The following is a 16313-nucleotide window of genomic DNA, read 5'->3' as shown; positions in this document are numbered from 1 at the left end:
CAGGTTAATGAAATTTGAGAGATCAATCTATGGCCAGATAATGCTTAGTGGCTGCCATTCAACATAAGCTCGAGGCTGAGTCCTCGGCCTATGCTGAAAGGGATTTATAATAGTTAAAACTTCTGGAATTGCCCATTGATGATTCGGCCGAGGAGGAGAGGTGTGAAGATTTGATAAAATTTGCTATCGGAGATGATCCAGAGAAGTTCTTTTAGGTTGGATCTCAAATACCTCTTCAAGAGAAGTAAGAGCTGATAGAATTCCTTAGAAGAGACGTTGATGTATTTCCCTGGAATGCTTATGAAGCCCCGGGGGTGGATCCAGAATTCATATGTCACCACTTGAAGGTCAACCCATTGATCACCCCTAGGAAACAGCCCCCTCGACGCCTATCCAAGGAGCACGCTGATGCAGTACGAGAGAAAGTAACGAAGCTCAAACGAGCTGGAGCTATTAAAGAAGTGTTTTATCCTGAGTTGCTAGCGAATACTTTGGTGGTGAAGAAGAAGAATGGAAAATGGCGAGTGTATGTAGATTTCACAGACTTAAATAAGGCTTGCTCTAAGGATTCATTCCCTATGCCCAAAATAGACCAGCTAGTGGATGCCACTATTGGCCATCCTCAGATGAGTTTCCTTGATGCCTTTCAAGGTTATCACCAAATACCTTAGCCCTGGATGATCAGGAGAAAACTGCTTTTGTCACCCCTATTGGGAACTATCACTACAAAGTGATGCCATTTGACTTGAAAAACGTGGGATCCACCTACCAAAGAATGATGACGATGATGTTTGAGCCACAGTTGGGTAAAAGTATTGAGATTTACATAGATGACATGGTGGTGAAAAGCAAGATTGTTTCTGAGCATGTAAAGGATCTTGGAAACATTTTTGAAGTTCTTAGAAGGTACAAGTTGCGTCTAAACGCTTTCAAATGCTCGTTTGGCATGGGGTTAGGCAAATTCTTGGGTTATATGGTAATTCACAGGGGAATTGAGATCAACCCCGACCAAATAAAGGCCATCAACAATTTACAACCACATCAGAATCCCAAAGAAGTCCAAAAATTGATTGGAATAGCTACCGCTCTAAACTAATTTATCTCTCGATCAGTGGATAAGTGTAAGCCTTTCTTCTTGTTGATCAATAAGTGAAAAAGATTTGAATGGACTCAAAAATGTGCTCTAGCTTTCCAGCAACTTAAAGACTATCTAGCTCGGCCACCGATCATGTCCAGTCTTGAGCCAGATGAAGTCCTGTTTGCCTACATTGTTGTGGCCCCTTATGCTGTAAGTTTGGTATTGGTGGATCGTGGTGTACAAAGGCCAGTTTATTACGTAAGTAAGTTGCTGCATGAGGCCGAGATTCGTTATCTGCCACTGGAGAAAGCCATCCTGGCAATAGTGCTTGGTACATGAAAGCTGCCTCATTATTTCCAAGCATATATGGTTGTTGTTTTTACCCAACTTCCACTTAAAACCATACTTCAAAGTGTTGACTACACAGGGAGGATAACTAAATAGGGTACAGTTCTAGAGGCTTTTGACATCAAGTATATGCCCCATACCTCTACAAAGGGACAAGTCCTCACGGATCTGGTAGCCGAGTTCACTGAGCCCTCGTTAGAAGAATTGAAATCAGCACAGAACATGGATGAAAAATCGGTTGGCATGATCTCTCAACAAGGCCCTTCATTCTAGGAGGTGTATGTCGATGGTGTAGCAAATCAGAAAGGTTCTAGAGTGGGGTTAGTGCTAATATCCCTTAAGAAAATTGTTATTGAAAAGTCATTAAGGCTGAGCTTCACGGCCACAAATAATGAGGCTGAATATGAAGCTCTATTGCTGGGAATGACAATGGTTCAAAGAATGGGAGGAAAGTCAGTGGAAGTGTTCTTGGACTCAAGACTAGTCATCGGCCAAGTAAAAGGGAAATTGAGGCGAAAGATGAAAGAATGCAGGGGTACTTGAGCCAAGTTCAATGTCTGTAATCGGAGTTCGAATCTTTTAACTTGCTGCATATCCCCAAAAATAGCAATGCACATGCTGATTCTCCAGCCACGCTTGCAATCTCCTTGGCACAGAATCTAGATCGAGTTATCCTCGTTGAGGACTTGCACAAACCCATGGAGATAAGAAGAGAGGCAATCTGAGTCCTTCAAATCAAAGTTAAGCCAAGTTGGATAGACCCTATAATTCAATTCTTGAAGGAGGATACTTTGCTTGAAGAAAGGTTAGAAGATGACAAAATTCGGAGGAAGGCTACTAGATTCTGGCTATTTGAGAACTAGAAATTATACAAGTGTTCCTTTTCAGGGCCATATTTGTTGTGTATACATCCTGAAACAACTGAATCACTCTTCGAGGAATTACATGAGGGAATCTGTAGAAGTCATACTGGAGGCAGATCCTTGGCATATAGAGCCATTACCCAAGGTTATTGGTGGTCAAATATGTAGAATGAGGCCCATTAATATGTTAAGAAGTGCGATCAGTGTCAACGGTTTGCACCGAACATACACAAACCAGAGGGAATCCTTAATCCATTATCCAGCCTGTGGCCATTCACTCAATGGGGCTTAGATATCATGGGTCCATTCTTTAAAACAGTAGGAAATAAGAAGTATCTTCTAGTCGGCACAAATTATTTTACCAAATGGGTTGAAGCTGAACCCCTAGCTAACATCAGAGATGTGAATGCAAAGAAATTTGTCTGGAAAAATATTTTCACTTTGTTTAGAATTCCTCATACCCTCATTTCGGATAACGACCTTCAGTTTGACAGCAAAGCGTTTAGAAGTTATTGTTACGAATTGGGATCATCAACAGATACTCTACCCCTACTTATCCCTAGGGGAATAGGCAAGCAAAAGCTATTAACAAGGTCATAGTAAATGGACTAAAGAAAAGACTAGATGACGCGAAGGGCAAATAGGTGGAGGAACTGCCACATGTTCTCTGGACATATAGAACTATGCCTTGTAGGTCTACTGGGGAGACCCCATTTTCAATGACTTATGGGGCTGAACCTGTTATCCCTCTAGAGACTGGTTTCCTAACGTTAAGAACCAGTTCATTCAGTCCAAGTAGCAATGATGAGCAGCCAGAAAAGAGTTTGGATTTGATTGAAGAGTGGAGGGAAAACGCAATGGTTCAATTGGCATATTACCAACAAAAGCTCAGACAGGATTATGATGCCAACGTAAAGCTAAGGCCTTTAACATCTGGTGATCTCATGTTAAGAAAAATTATGGGCACTGCAAAGAACCCAACTTGAGGAAAATTAGGACCCAATTGGGAAGGGCCATACCGTATTACATTAGGGGCTGGCATTGTGGCGTATTTTTTAGAAGACTTAGATAGTAATGTGATACCACATCCATGGAATGTAAATAACCTCAAAAGGTATTATTATTAAACGAGTTTTTTCCTGATCAATATGTTCATCTATTACATAAAGGTTTTGTCTTTCTTGCCATTACAATTGTTATAAGTGTTTAAACTTAAACTCAATCATGTCTGATGTCCTTGGACCAGATAATATGGGTAAGTTAACACTCCATTACAATTCTTATAAGTGTTTAAACTTAAATCCAATCATGCATGAAGTCCTCGAACCAGATGATATGAGTTAGTTAACACTCCATTACAATTCTTATAAGTGTTTAAACTTAAACTCAATCATGCCTGAAGTCTTTGGACCAGATGATATGGGTTAGTTAATACTTCATTACAATTCTTATAAGTGTTTAAACTTAAACCCAATCATACTTAAAGTCCTCGAACCAGCTTATATGGGTTAGCTAACACTCCATTACAATTCTTATAAGTGTTTAAACTTAAATCCAATAATGCCTGAAGTCTTCAGACCAAATGATATGGGTTAGTTAACACTCTATTACAATTCTTATAAGTGTTTAAACTTAAACCCAATCATGCCTGAAGTCCTCAGACTAGATGATATAGGTTAGTTAACACTCCATTACAATTCTTATAAGTGTTTAAACTTAAATCCAATCATGCCTGAAGTCCTCGTACTAGATGATATGGGTTAGTTAACACTCAATTACAATTTTTATAAGTGTTTAAACTTAAATCCAATCATGCCTAAAGTCCTCGGACCAGATGATATGGGTTAGTTAACACTTTATTACAATTCTTATAAGTGTTTAAACTTAAATACAATCATGCCTGAAGTCCTCAAATCAGATGATATGGGTTAGTTAACATTCCATTACAGTTCTTGTAAGTTTTTAAACTTAATCACACTTGAAGTCCTCGGACCAAATGACATGAGCTAGTTAACAATCCATTACAACTTTTACAAACATTTGAGCGGACCCTAACTTATGTTAGACCTCTCAGATCATATACTTGGTTTAAAATTAACGCTCAATGGTGTCCTTTGTAAGTGTTGTACATAACCCAATTCAGGTAAACTCTTTAATTATTTACTTAGGTATTAGAGAATATATAAAACCTTTATATCTTTCATTGCTTACTAAGATCATTAACCATTCTTATATGACCCAAATTTTGCTAGTATTTATCTAAGTTATCTGCATCATTAGCAAGATATTGTTGTTGAGCCTGCTCAGAGTAAAGTAGTTACAGATCAACATTATTTGCAATAACAATGAACTTTATAAGGCGTGTAATGAAAATGTAGAAAATAAAAGAAGAACGCTTTCATTGATTAAAAAGATAGTATTTTTCAGTTCCTTACAACACTAAAACAAAAAAAACAAAAAAAAAATTAAAGTCCTAATATCTAAACCTTCGTCTTGGAGACTAAGGGGTCTATAGTCTGACTAAACTGGGTGGCAGCAGCATCTGGGGCTTGGCCCTTGGGTTCAGAAGGAGTTTTCTTCCTACCTAGGCCCTTACTCTTGTCTTGAAGATCCTCAGCTTTCTTGCCTTGACCATCAGCTTGATTAGACTCCTTAGAAGCTTCAAGGAGGGCAGGAGGGACTTGGCCGACTAAGGGCTATTCCAATGCCTCTAGAAGTTGTTTGGAAGGAGAGGGATCAGCACCTGGGAGTTTGAAAATTTTAGGGTCGTAGTAGACGCTCCTAGGTCGCCTCAAGTCAGAATCTGTAGGGACCTCAGCAACATCAAGGGCTTTACCCCAAGATATGTCACAGTAGTCCCTACATACTGCAGAGAGCTCCTTTGTGAGTCTGGCTTGAGTCTCCTCTACTCCAAGCTTATATGCTACTTGCTTCTCATCCTCGGCTGCCTCATTGGCCAGTTAGGCAGCTTCCCTAGCCTTTTGAAGCTCGGCTCGAAGATCCTTCACCATTTGCCTCTCTGTTTTCAAATTAATTTCAGTCATATGCAACTGCTGGCGTTGATCATCAGCCTACTTTTAAGCATTCTTGAGGCCTGGATCAAGATTGTCCCTAGCCCTTATCGACTCTTTTAGCTGCTCAGACAGCTTAGCGTAATCTTCCTTAAGATTACCCAAAGATTTCTCAATCTCGGACCGAGAATGGGCCTCTACCTTGGTTTCATTGCGGGCGTCTTTATTCCATTCTTCGGCCACATAAACTTGTTGGGCAATCTGTATAACAGAATGGAAAAATTTAATATAAAACGAAGGAAAGGGATGAATAAAAATGACCAACGGTTTACTTAAAGAAACAGATCAAATCACTTACCATGGCCAGGTCCCTTTTAAGGGATAGGAAGAGTTTGTGCTGGCTGAAGCGCCTGTAAGCATCCATATCCTTTGGTAAGAGAAGGGGTTGCTCCAGGGCCTCAGCAATAAGACCTGCACACCCCCTTGATAATTCCTGACTAAGGTGTCCTAAGGGAGGGGGCACAATCCAACTCCAGCTTCGGGGACCAGATGCGCGACCCTTGGTGCACGTCAGCGGCGAGAGAGTCTTCTCGACTTTCAATAGATGAAGCCCTTTTGCTCCGTTGGTCCTTGACCACTTTCTGTTGTTTATTTCCTTTTGAGGGTTCCACCTCACCTTCCTCAAGAGCTGCATTAGGCATTTTCTTCTTCAGCTCAGGGATTGGCTTTAGGCCAAGGTTAGCAGGAAGCTGAGGAGGGGGTGGGAGAAGATTAACAGCGGGCTGGGACTTATTGGTTTCTTTGGGCTCAGGTGCTTTGTTCCTTGCCTTCATAAGGACCTTTAGGCTCTTGCTCCCTGTATTCAAAGCCATTCCTTCTTCCTCTTCTGAAGAGTCGTCTGGAAGGGCAGTTATTAAAACGGGGGCGTGGACGTTGGAATGCCTATCAGTCTCTTCCTCAGCGTCCGAGAGGGGAATTATTTGAACCTTCCTAGATGCCTCTTCTTCAAAACGGAACTTGTCAATCTATTCCTCTAGTGAAGAGGTCGAGAAAGCAACTCTTTTCCCTACTGCGGCGGCTTCAAAGGGAATCTGTTAAATTGGAGGGATGAACAGTGGTACACCTTGCAGGACTGGATGTGGTATAGGGGGAAGATCGATTGGAGCTAAAAAATTAGGCCGAGATACATCTATCCGGTTTATCCGATAGTCTCCCTGCCTTCTAGCGTTGCCGACCGCTTGAAACGTGTCTGAGAGAGGCTTGAAATCTAGAATAAGGTGGATGGCCCAAAGTTTCCTGTCTTCACTTACAAAAATCTCTGATCTCAGTAGATAGTTGAGCGCGGCAACATTAGTCAGGCTGAGCCGAGGAGCTACGTGTTTTTTATCTGTTAACACAACAATATAACTAAGCATAATTAGAAACTTAAGGTAAAACACTAATACAAAGAGAAGAAAAACAACGCTAATGATGAAGACCCTAAATCTATTGTTAGGGAACCTAAGTCTAGGATATCCCACCTAGCTCTCCTGGTTGGGTTGGGCAATGAAGACCGTCATGCCACGCTCCCGAGACGATCAAATAGTCGTCTTTCATCCCCTTGTTAGACTTGGAAAGATAGGAGATGAGCCTAACTATGTCGGATCGGGATTTAAGGTAAAATCTCGCTCCCTTTTGTCTATGACATTCGTACATATGGACTACGTCAAGGCAGGTGAGCCCCAAGCCTAAATGTCAATTCAAAGCATCAACTGCTCCTAGGATCCTAAAGACGTTAAGTGCGCACTGATTAGGACAAATCCTATGATTACGAAGGTAATCTCTTGTAATGGAACCTATAGGGAGAGTCATTTGCCCTTCTATGAAAGCTATAATAGGGATTATGACTTCTCGCACCCTTCGGTCAGTTGCTAGTCCTTTCGGGGGACAATACCGCAGGTTTATGTCCTGTGATATGTGATACATTTCTTTAAATATCTCTATCAGGGCAGGACTATCCACTAAATACTTAAATCTACCCATTTCGAATAAGCAGAAAAAGGGAAACACTAAGAACGACAACTGGGAAGTGAGAATTTGAAGGCCAAGGAGAGAAAGAAGGGTACGAAGAAATTGGAACTTACACAAACTGGGTTGGAAAGTGATCCTTGAAATCCTCAAAAGGATTCTCAAGGATTTTTAAAGAAATAAGACTAATGATTTGAAAATCTTTGTGAGTTTGAACGCTTGAGTTCGCTGGAAGGTTTGAGAAATTGTGAAGTAAAGAAAAATTGATCTCCTTTGAGGCTTTATATAGGGGTTAGAAAATGAGTGGGAGTTATCTCGCCCAAACCTTGAAGAAAAATGTTGTTCATTGGATCAATGGTTCACCGTGGGATGCCAAAGACATAGCGCCGCCTGGAGCAATTAATGACGCTTCGCGAATTTCGAAATGTCAGTAGCAATGATGAAGCGTCTAAATCTATGATCCCACATGTGTAAACTTAGGTACTTTTACATTCTAGCCCTTATTTCTATGGCAAATCAAAATCCCATTTTTTCTCCTCAAATGCGAGGGAAAAATTAAAATTTCAAGGGACTATTGTAGGGATAAAAGCCCAAATTTGTATATTGGGCCTTGGGCCCTATTTGAGGATGTGAGTACATTCGAGGAGGAGTAAGTTATTGGGAAAGGCCCCAGAGTGGAGAATCACGTAAGGAAAGGATAGAGGAATATAGTCCGAGGAGTGCATCCTTCTTGGATACGATGAATATCAATCAAGCAGGTACTTGGGCGATTTAGGTGACCTTCTAGGAAGTTCCAACGATAAGGATGAACTTCAGGCACGTATAAAGATGATAAGAATACAGAAATATCTAAAGGAAAAGCTACTACCACCGCATTAAATGTACTACATCAACTTTTCTAGCCGCATTTATGTGGAGAACACCTCTGAACAATACAATGTCAACTACCACCATTCACAAAGAGCCAAAGAAGATGCCTAATGGGACATATACTCGATTGAAGGCTTAGATGATTAACAAATGTACAATCAAGATGGTCTGAAAGGAAACTATATAATGTAAAAGATCCCTCATAAGAGAGGGATTGGAGAAAAGAGAAATAGAAGGGAGAGAAAGATTTACTGTAGCTCTAAGAATTGTATTTGCTTTCAAGAACAATAGTTTATCTCCTCGGAAACCAATTTATTCAAGTTTCAAGTGTGTTTTTATGTTTATTCATCTTTTAAATCTTTATTAGCCGTTGTTTAAACCACTCTCTACAAATTCATTGTATTGGGCTCATTGGGCTCACATCCCACATCTTTTGGGCTTGGGCCACAAATCTTGACCCTACAGTAAACTTTATGTATTTGCGTGTTTTTTTATTGTTATTATGGTCAATATACAAATTTTTCTTTTTATTAGATTGTATAATTTATGTTTGTTGAGAAACACCCTAAAAAAAATTCTTGGAATGGCTACTTAATGTAAAAGTTAAAAATATTTTCTTGAACATTTGGAATTGATTAGATTAGTGGCATGTATGTATTGTATGTATGTTTTCCAAAAGAAGTGGAATAGAATAAGATCAAATCATCAAACGGACTGACTTATATAAAAAGTGGGAGCTTCCACACTTGATAAGGAGACATAAAAGTGGAGCTTAGTACTTGTCTTTTTTCACATCTAAGGAGACAATAAATAGATCAAACTAAATGTCGTGTAACAGTAACATGTCATGGCATCATGGTAAGAGCATTTGCAATGGGTCAGGATATGCCAAATGTAACTAAAATATAGCATTTAGCCCACTTTGTCTCAACAGCTTGAAGGCTAAATATGGAAAAATGTAAATTTTTTTTAGCATAGTGCTATAATATTATCGTAAATGTATGATAGTACTATAGCACTATGCCAAAACAAAATAATAATATTTTATTCGTCTGAGGTCTCTCTGTCTCTTCACACATTTTGAGGTCTCTTGATGTTTGGTCTGATATTTGAAAAGAAATAATAAAGAAAGATTAAAAAATAATATTTTAATAAAATGATAAAATAGTAGAGTTTTGGGATGTTGGTGTATTAATAGGATAGGATTGCATTTTTTATTGTGAATGCTCTAATGCTAGGGACAAATATTTTTACTATCGGTGGTGACGTTGAGCTCGTAAAATTATTATTATTATTTTTTTTTATTGTTCATTGTTATTCTTAACAAGTCGCTAACTCGTGCTATGTACAGAAACTTACCTATTTGTGAAGTAGACTAAAATAATTTTATAAAAAATTTAAGAAACTACATCATTGCATGATTTGCTCTTGTATGACTTAAATTTGTGTTATAATTTGAGGAAGAAGCCATTACTTGAATGTGCAATAACTTACAAAAAATTTGTCAGATAGTTTCAGACGCTGAAAAAAAATAACTCAAAAATTCAGATATTAAAACTTCTGAAAGGCCAAAAAATATTAAAAAAATTAGATGATTCACTTCTTAGAAATTATTGAAACAAAACAAAATATATATGACTAAACAATAGATAAATATAAGAGAAAGATGGGTTACATTCAAAATAATAATTTCAATTATTGCAAGCTTTTTTATCTTGTAAAAAACACCTAAAGAGAGTTTGGTGGTTATGTACAAAAATTATTTTTAAAAAATACATGAAAAATCATAATATATATATATATATATATTAAAAAATTAAGTAGAGGAAAAGAAAATAACATTAGAACAGCTCATACCTCTACTCGGCTTTTAAAAAAAAATATTGAGGTTTGCTTTGCTTTTATAGTGTTCATGATTAACCTAGCAAATTTAGAGATAAATTATCAATTTTTGAGTTTGAGTTTAAGTTGGACTTATTAGAAAGATAGAGTTTTACTCATTGTTAAGTTTAGATTAAACAAAAATAATTTCGTTTAAAAAAATGATACTGATGAGTTTGAGTTTAAGTTGGACTTGTTAAAGAGATAAAGTTTCACTCTTTGTTAAGTTTGAACTAAACAAAAAAATTTTATCTAAATATTATGCTGACGTGAAAAATTGTGAGAGTTTTAGATGTTTCGGTTATATATATGTAACTAGTATGTAACCCCGTGCTACCGCAACGGACTGGTTAATTGTAATGATGCTATTGGCCAATTTTTTTGTTTTTGTTTTTGTTTTTTTTTTTTTTGGGTTTATCACACAGATGATAGAATTAAATCAAACAATGAAAAATATATATTGCATTTTATTATTTAAGTAATGCTATTGGTTTTTTTTTTTTTTTTTTGGTTTATCATACATAGGATAGCATTAGATAAAACAATGAATAAAAAAAGAGAGTATTGCATTTTATTATTTAAGTGATGCTACAGCGAAGAAAAAAAAGAGTATTGCATTTTATTATTTAAAATATATAAAGGGACATTAATGGAACTTTCTTCAAAAGTTTCTAATAAAATTGGACATGAATAGCGTATTGGAATCAGAAGTGTGTTGCAATTCACACTTTTTAGTGGAGATGCCATCAGATAGCACTTTTCCCCTATAGACATGTCTAATACGCTGTCCTTGAGTTTATTTTGAGTACGTTTCAAGCTGAAGTGAATATTGTTGTCTCTTTTATCATTTCAAATTGCCATTGATCAGTTGCACAAAATTAAAATTTACAGATCATTTTACCTTCTTGTTTTTTTCAACATCCGAAGGTAAAATGGTTCTATTAAAATCCAAAAGTTCACCTAACTAAAAACCATATATACATATCTTTCATCAATTGTTAATAGCTCTACAATCTATTTATGCACCAAAAGCAATGACTAACTTGAAAGAAGAGAAAGATTACATGTTAGCATTAACTATCACTTCCAAAAGCATCATTAATCAAAGATTAAAATGAAACTATAATTCGAAATAATTCCAGCAGTTGCCTGTGTCCCAAATTGTAAGCTTCAATCTTCTTCCACCAATTCTGAGCAACTTAATCTCAAAATCCACACCTGAAAATGATTAAAACAATAATGAAAGTTCATAATACAAACTAAAGAATGAAAATAGTGATCCCTACAAAAATAGAAATAAAAGGACATGAAAGATCTTGGTGCACCTAATAATACAAAGACTAAGGAAGCTCTTGGCCACCCTGATTAGGTCTTGGGTTTTCTCAAACCAAGATAATATTGACTATTTAACTCAAATGTTCGGATAGCACACAATGCAGAATTGTGACTAATGAAGTATTAAAAAAAAAAAAAAAAACAATTACATGAACTCCAAAAAATGAACTTAGCTTAGCAAAGCAAGCAATACCTTACCAACATAGTCTACACTTGTGATAAGCAAGAATCCAATGTGATATTTGAGGCCTATAGAGGAGATGCAAATCTATAATAGGATGAGATAAAGTGGGAATCTAAAGTGGGAATCGAGACTAAATATTACATATCACATGTCTAATGAAATTTCACAAAACACATGTAATAATAACTAAAAAATGGTCTTCCAAGTGGGATAACCTAATGAAAGGTTGAAAATACTTTGTATAGTTGCAAGATAACTCCTAAAAACCTAACATTTTAATTGAAGGCAGATTTGGCATGTCTCTTTTGTTTATAATCTCTACAACAATTCAAAATTTTAGTATTTTGCTTACCTTGACAGGAATGTAGCAACTTTAGAGAAGCATATATCATGACAAATTCCTACTCCAAAATGAGCAACATTTGCATTGAACTCTTGCTTATCAGTGCCAACCAATTTTGAAGAAATTGCTCTTCAACCAATAAATCTAAAAGATAGATTTGTGTTAACTTTTAATATAATTATTTTCAAATTTTATTATACCACAAATTCTCACAATTGGTCTCAAATGAACCTCTGATGATGGCACCTAGTGGCACCTTACAAAACCACATCCACTTTATCTAAGTAGGCACAGAAGGAACAGAGCCAATCCTCTTAGAAGTATGGATTAAAAGTATGAATAATACACATTTATGGTGCATAATTTCAATACAATCTTATCACAACAAATGATAGTTATTTAAGGTTTGAGTCTAAATCATATACACCTATGTTTGGCAACCCAAATTTTAAAAAATCTAGGATAGCTACATAAATAAATAACATATTGGAATTTTGTTTGTGTTTGTGTAGTAAAGGGAAAACAAAGTCCATAGAGTATAATAAGAAGAAATATTAACCTAATATCAACTATCAATTTTTGAATAAAGAAACTCTATGCTTCAAGTGCATCACAAAAAACAGAAAAAATCACAATGGCATTAAGTTAGGGAAATCTTACTTATCTACTTCCATTCAGGCAGTCGACAGTACAATAAGTATGAAATGTAACGAACTTAGAGTCATTATTCACTTCTCCAAAAACACAGTCCTTATTTACAAATCAAAGCAAATGAAAAAAATTAGCAATGAAAGAAGAATTTAAGCTACCATTATGTGATGTTGTTGACAGTCTCAGACAGCCTTAAAAACTTTAGTTTTGTTGCCTTATTAACCTAAAGACACACAAAACAAAAACCTAAGACAAACACATGGAATGGAAATGAAATTTTCTCAGAAAGCAAGAAAGCATAGGATACCTTACGTTAAGTTTTGTGAATGTGATACCTTATGTTTTGTTTAAGTGAGGGTCAGATCTGATATCATTCATAAGCAAAAAGGTATCAAGCGTAATCTTAAATAAAGCAAATAGATATCTAATTATCATAAAAATAATAAAAAATAAAAAAATCACATGAAATTAATACAAACTTGCATAGGTATTAGCAAAAGATTGTGTGCACAATTCCTATGCTTGAAGCCTGTCAATGAGACAAAGAAATTAGGACAAGAAAAAAAAAAAGAAAAAAAAAAGAAGCGAACATCAAATTTAATATTTAGTATTAAAATTTAGATTCAGCGTAGAAATTCTCACCAACAAAACCTATCAACAGAATTTCTCAACCAACCAAATAAATGAATAGAGCAATACAAATTCTATTAGTTTCAATAGAAAACAGGCTAATTACCGGAACCAAATATTATATCTTAAAAAATCATTGCCTTTGAAGGATCTTGGAATCTGGTTGCTATCAAAATTAGTCAATCTGTAAGTCCATGAAAGAATACCAAGAATCTCTTTGGTGCAAACTCAACCTTTTTCCATAGATATATAGATATATAGATTAGATTCACTACTTCTAAGAGGCATCTAAAACATTAATTAATCTTCATGTTGATCATAGCAATATACCATTAAATAAATATATTGAAGAAAATTCAAATAAAATATATGCAAAGAAACATCTAGTAGAAGTCCTATAAACAAATAGATTAGAATAGAATAAATCATATAAGAAATGTCTAAAACAATACGTACCTGTTTAGGTTTAGATTGTTGTAAAGAGAGAAGCAGCATCCAGCAAAGAAGAAATGGTTGGCAGCATAGTATGCACATTGTAAAATCAATCATAGAATAGCCTAGAACCATTTTAATCCTAATATTTAAAACAAAAACAAATAGGAAAAAAAAAAATCCAAACCCGAATACCTAAATGAAAAAAAAAAAAATTCTAACCCAAATACCTAAAAATCAAACCAATCCAACCAAATATCCAAACATAAAGATATTTAACATTCAATTAAAAAAAAAATACCGGTGATGGTTCCAATAAAGTAGAAACTATACCTGGTAGCATTGCTTCTACTCAGACTTGGATTGCTTCCAAGGATTTCCCTTTCCACCTACAAACCTTGAAAAAGAAAAGCTTAGAAAGAACCCACCTCATCTCTGTAGAGAAAGGAATTGACATTGACAAATATAAATCCAAAATACTTGAAATAAAAAATACCAATAACCAGAAAATATTAAATAAGAATAGTCACAACTGAAAAGCATTCATCATTGATCCCTAGTAAATTAAACAAAAACACCTTCATAATTCACCACTATTTACATTAATACCACTCAAAGCACAAACGGTATTGGGAGACTTGAAAGACGATGACCCATCAACAACATCGTTGGAGGCACCCAAAGAAAGTGGCATCTGTATCAGACCAGACTTGTCGGCTCCGGCGTTGGCACCATAGCTAACCCTACTTCAAAAAAAAAAAAAAAAAAAAAAAAATGGCATCTGTATCAGACCAGACTTGTTGGCTCCGGCGTTGGCACCATAGCTAACCCTACTAAAAAAAAAAAAAAAAAAAAAAAAAAAGAAAAATACACTCCTAGGTGATTAGTTTACCAGGACTTTAAATGTCTACAACTACAACTAGAATATAATAAATTCAGAATCTCTCATCTATTGAACATCCAAATTTACTTCCACAATAAAAAATGCATGAGTAGGTTATGGAAACAGTAATGGGCACATCACCATAACTGAATTGATGAACTAATAATTCAATCATTCAAAATACCCAACAACCATGTGAAAGAATAAAAGGTAAAAACCCATAAAGAAATCAATTGGGAACTGAAAAGAACCCCAAAACCAATACATAGTAATTCTTTTCAAACATATTTTCCGATTCTACAATAACCAATTACCAACATTTAAAAATTAAAAAAAAAAAAATACTCTTGTGTATAAAACTAACTTTGCAATATAACATAACAGAGTACTTCATTACTCTTTCTCTATTACTCAGGGTACTTGGTGAGTTAAGCAAACACAAAATATTAATCAAAACTATCAAAAGCTTGAACTTTGACAAAAAGGTTAAAAACAAAAGAGTAACACAACCCCTGTTTGCTTGCCAAGAAAACCAAATAAAACAACAAAAGAGTTGCAAATTTCAAATCTTTTTAAGCAAACCAAACCCACAAAAACCACCGCATGGTAAAGCCCAAAAACATTAATTTCCTTTTCTTGGCTTTCACTCCAATTTACCAGCAACCAAACAGAAAACAAAAAAAATCAAATTCTTTTACAATCCAAAAATTTATCAAGAAAAATTGGAAACTTTCAATTCAATTCAGTTTTTTCTTGATCATCCCAAAAGAATCCACAACAGAATTAAAATAAAAAAACAACAAAAGAGCCAACTTTCTCATCAACCAAACACAAATTTAAACAAAAATTTAAAAGGTTTAATTACCTTGTTAACGTTGAGGTTAGGAGGCCAGAAATGGAGAAACTTGTAGAAATAATCAAACATCTCGACCGAAGACCCAAAATCCTTCGGACCCAAGCTCGTCTGACCCGATTTCTCCTCCTCTTCTTCTTTTTCTTGTTCTTGTTCTTCTCCTCCTCCTCCAACTAGCTTTTCCAATCGCTCTTCTTCCGAGGACTTTTCCTCCTCCTCTACCTTCTGCTTCTTACTCAAAACGACACCGTCGCCATTGTTGTTGTCTTGGTTTTGGGGCTCTTCTTTTTCTTTTTCTTCTTCTTTCTCTCTGGGTTACTTGGTCGACAACTAAGAATCGATCGCCTTGTTGTTGTTGTTGTTGTTGTTGTCATTGTCGTTGTCGACCTTGGGATGATCAGAGGATGTGTCGAGGTCCATGTCCTAGGTGGTAGGGTGGAAATCTGGTGGTTACAGAGCTTGGAAGCGAGGGTGGAAGAGTCATGGTCGAACTGGTAAGGAACATTGTTGTCAGGGTTAGACGGTGGTGTTTCATCGAAGAGGCCTCTGGGCTTGAGGTCCCATGGGGTTTTGGGGTTGAGGTCAGGCCAAGAACACGAAGGCTCCAAGAAGTCATCGTGGGTGTTATTGGGGTCGAAGTGTGAGTTCTGGAGGTGTTGAATCAGAGAGTTTTGGATATGTGGGGAGCTATATTTCTAATTTGCATTTGATTATTGTAGAAGGGGAGGTGAACCAGGCGTGTCTGATATCAAAAGGTTTTATTTTGCCCAAAAAAAAAAAACACAACATTTAATGTAAAACACAGATTTCTAGAAGGGGAGGTGAATCTAGCGTTTTATTCAGGAAAAAAGAAGAGGGTTACAGCGTTTCATAAGAGGAATATTGAAATTGGTGTGTACACATGGCACACAATTAGAGTTCTAATTTAGAATTGTAATTTGGCA

The sequence above is a fragment of the Quercus suber genome, unplaced genomic scaffold, assembly GCF_002906115.3.
Source record: "Quercus suber isolate HL8 unplaced genomic scaffold, Cork oak 2.0 scaffold_9, whole genome shotgun sequence".
Lineage (NCBI taxonomy): Eukaryota > Viridiplantae > Streptophyta > Magnoliopsida > Fagales > Fagaceae > Quercus > Quercus suber.
The sequence above is the reverse complement of the archived record's forward strand: the minus strand, read 5'-3'. Positions refer to the sequence as shown.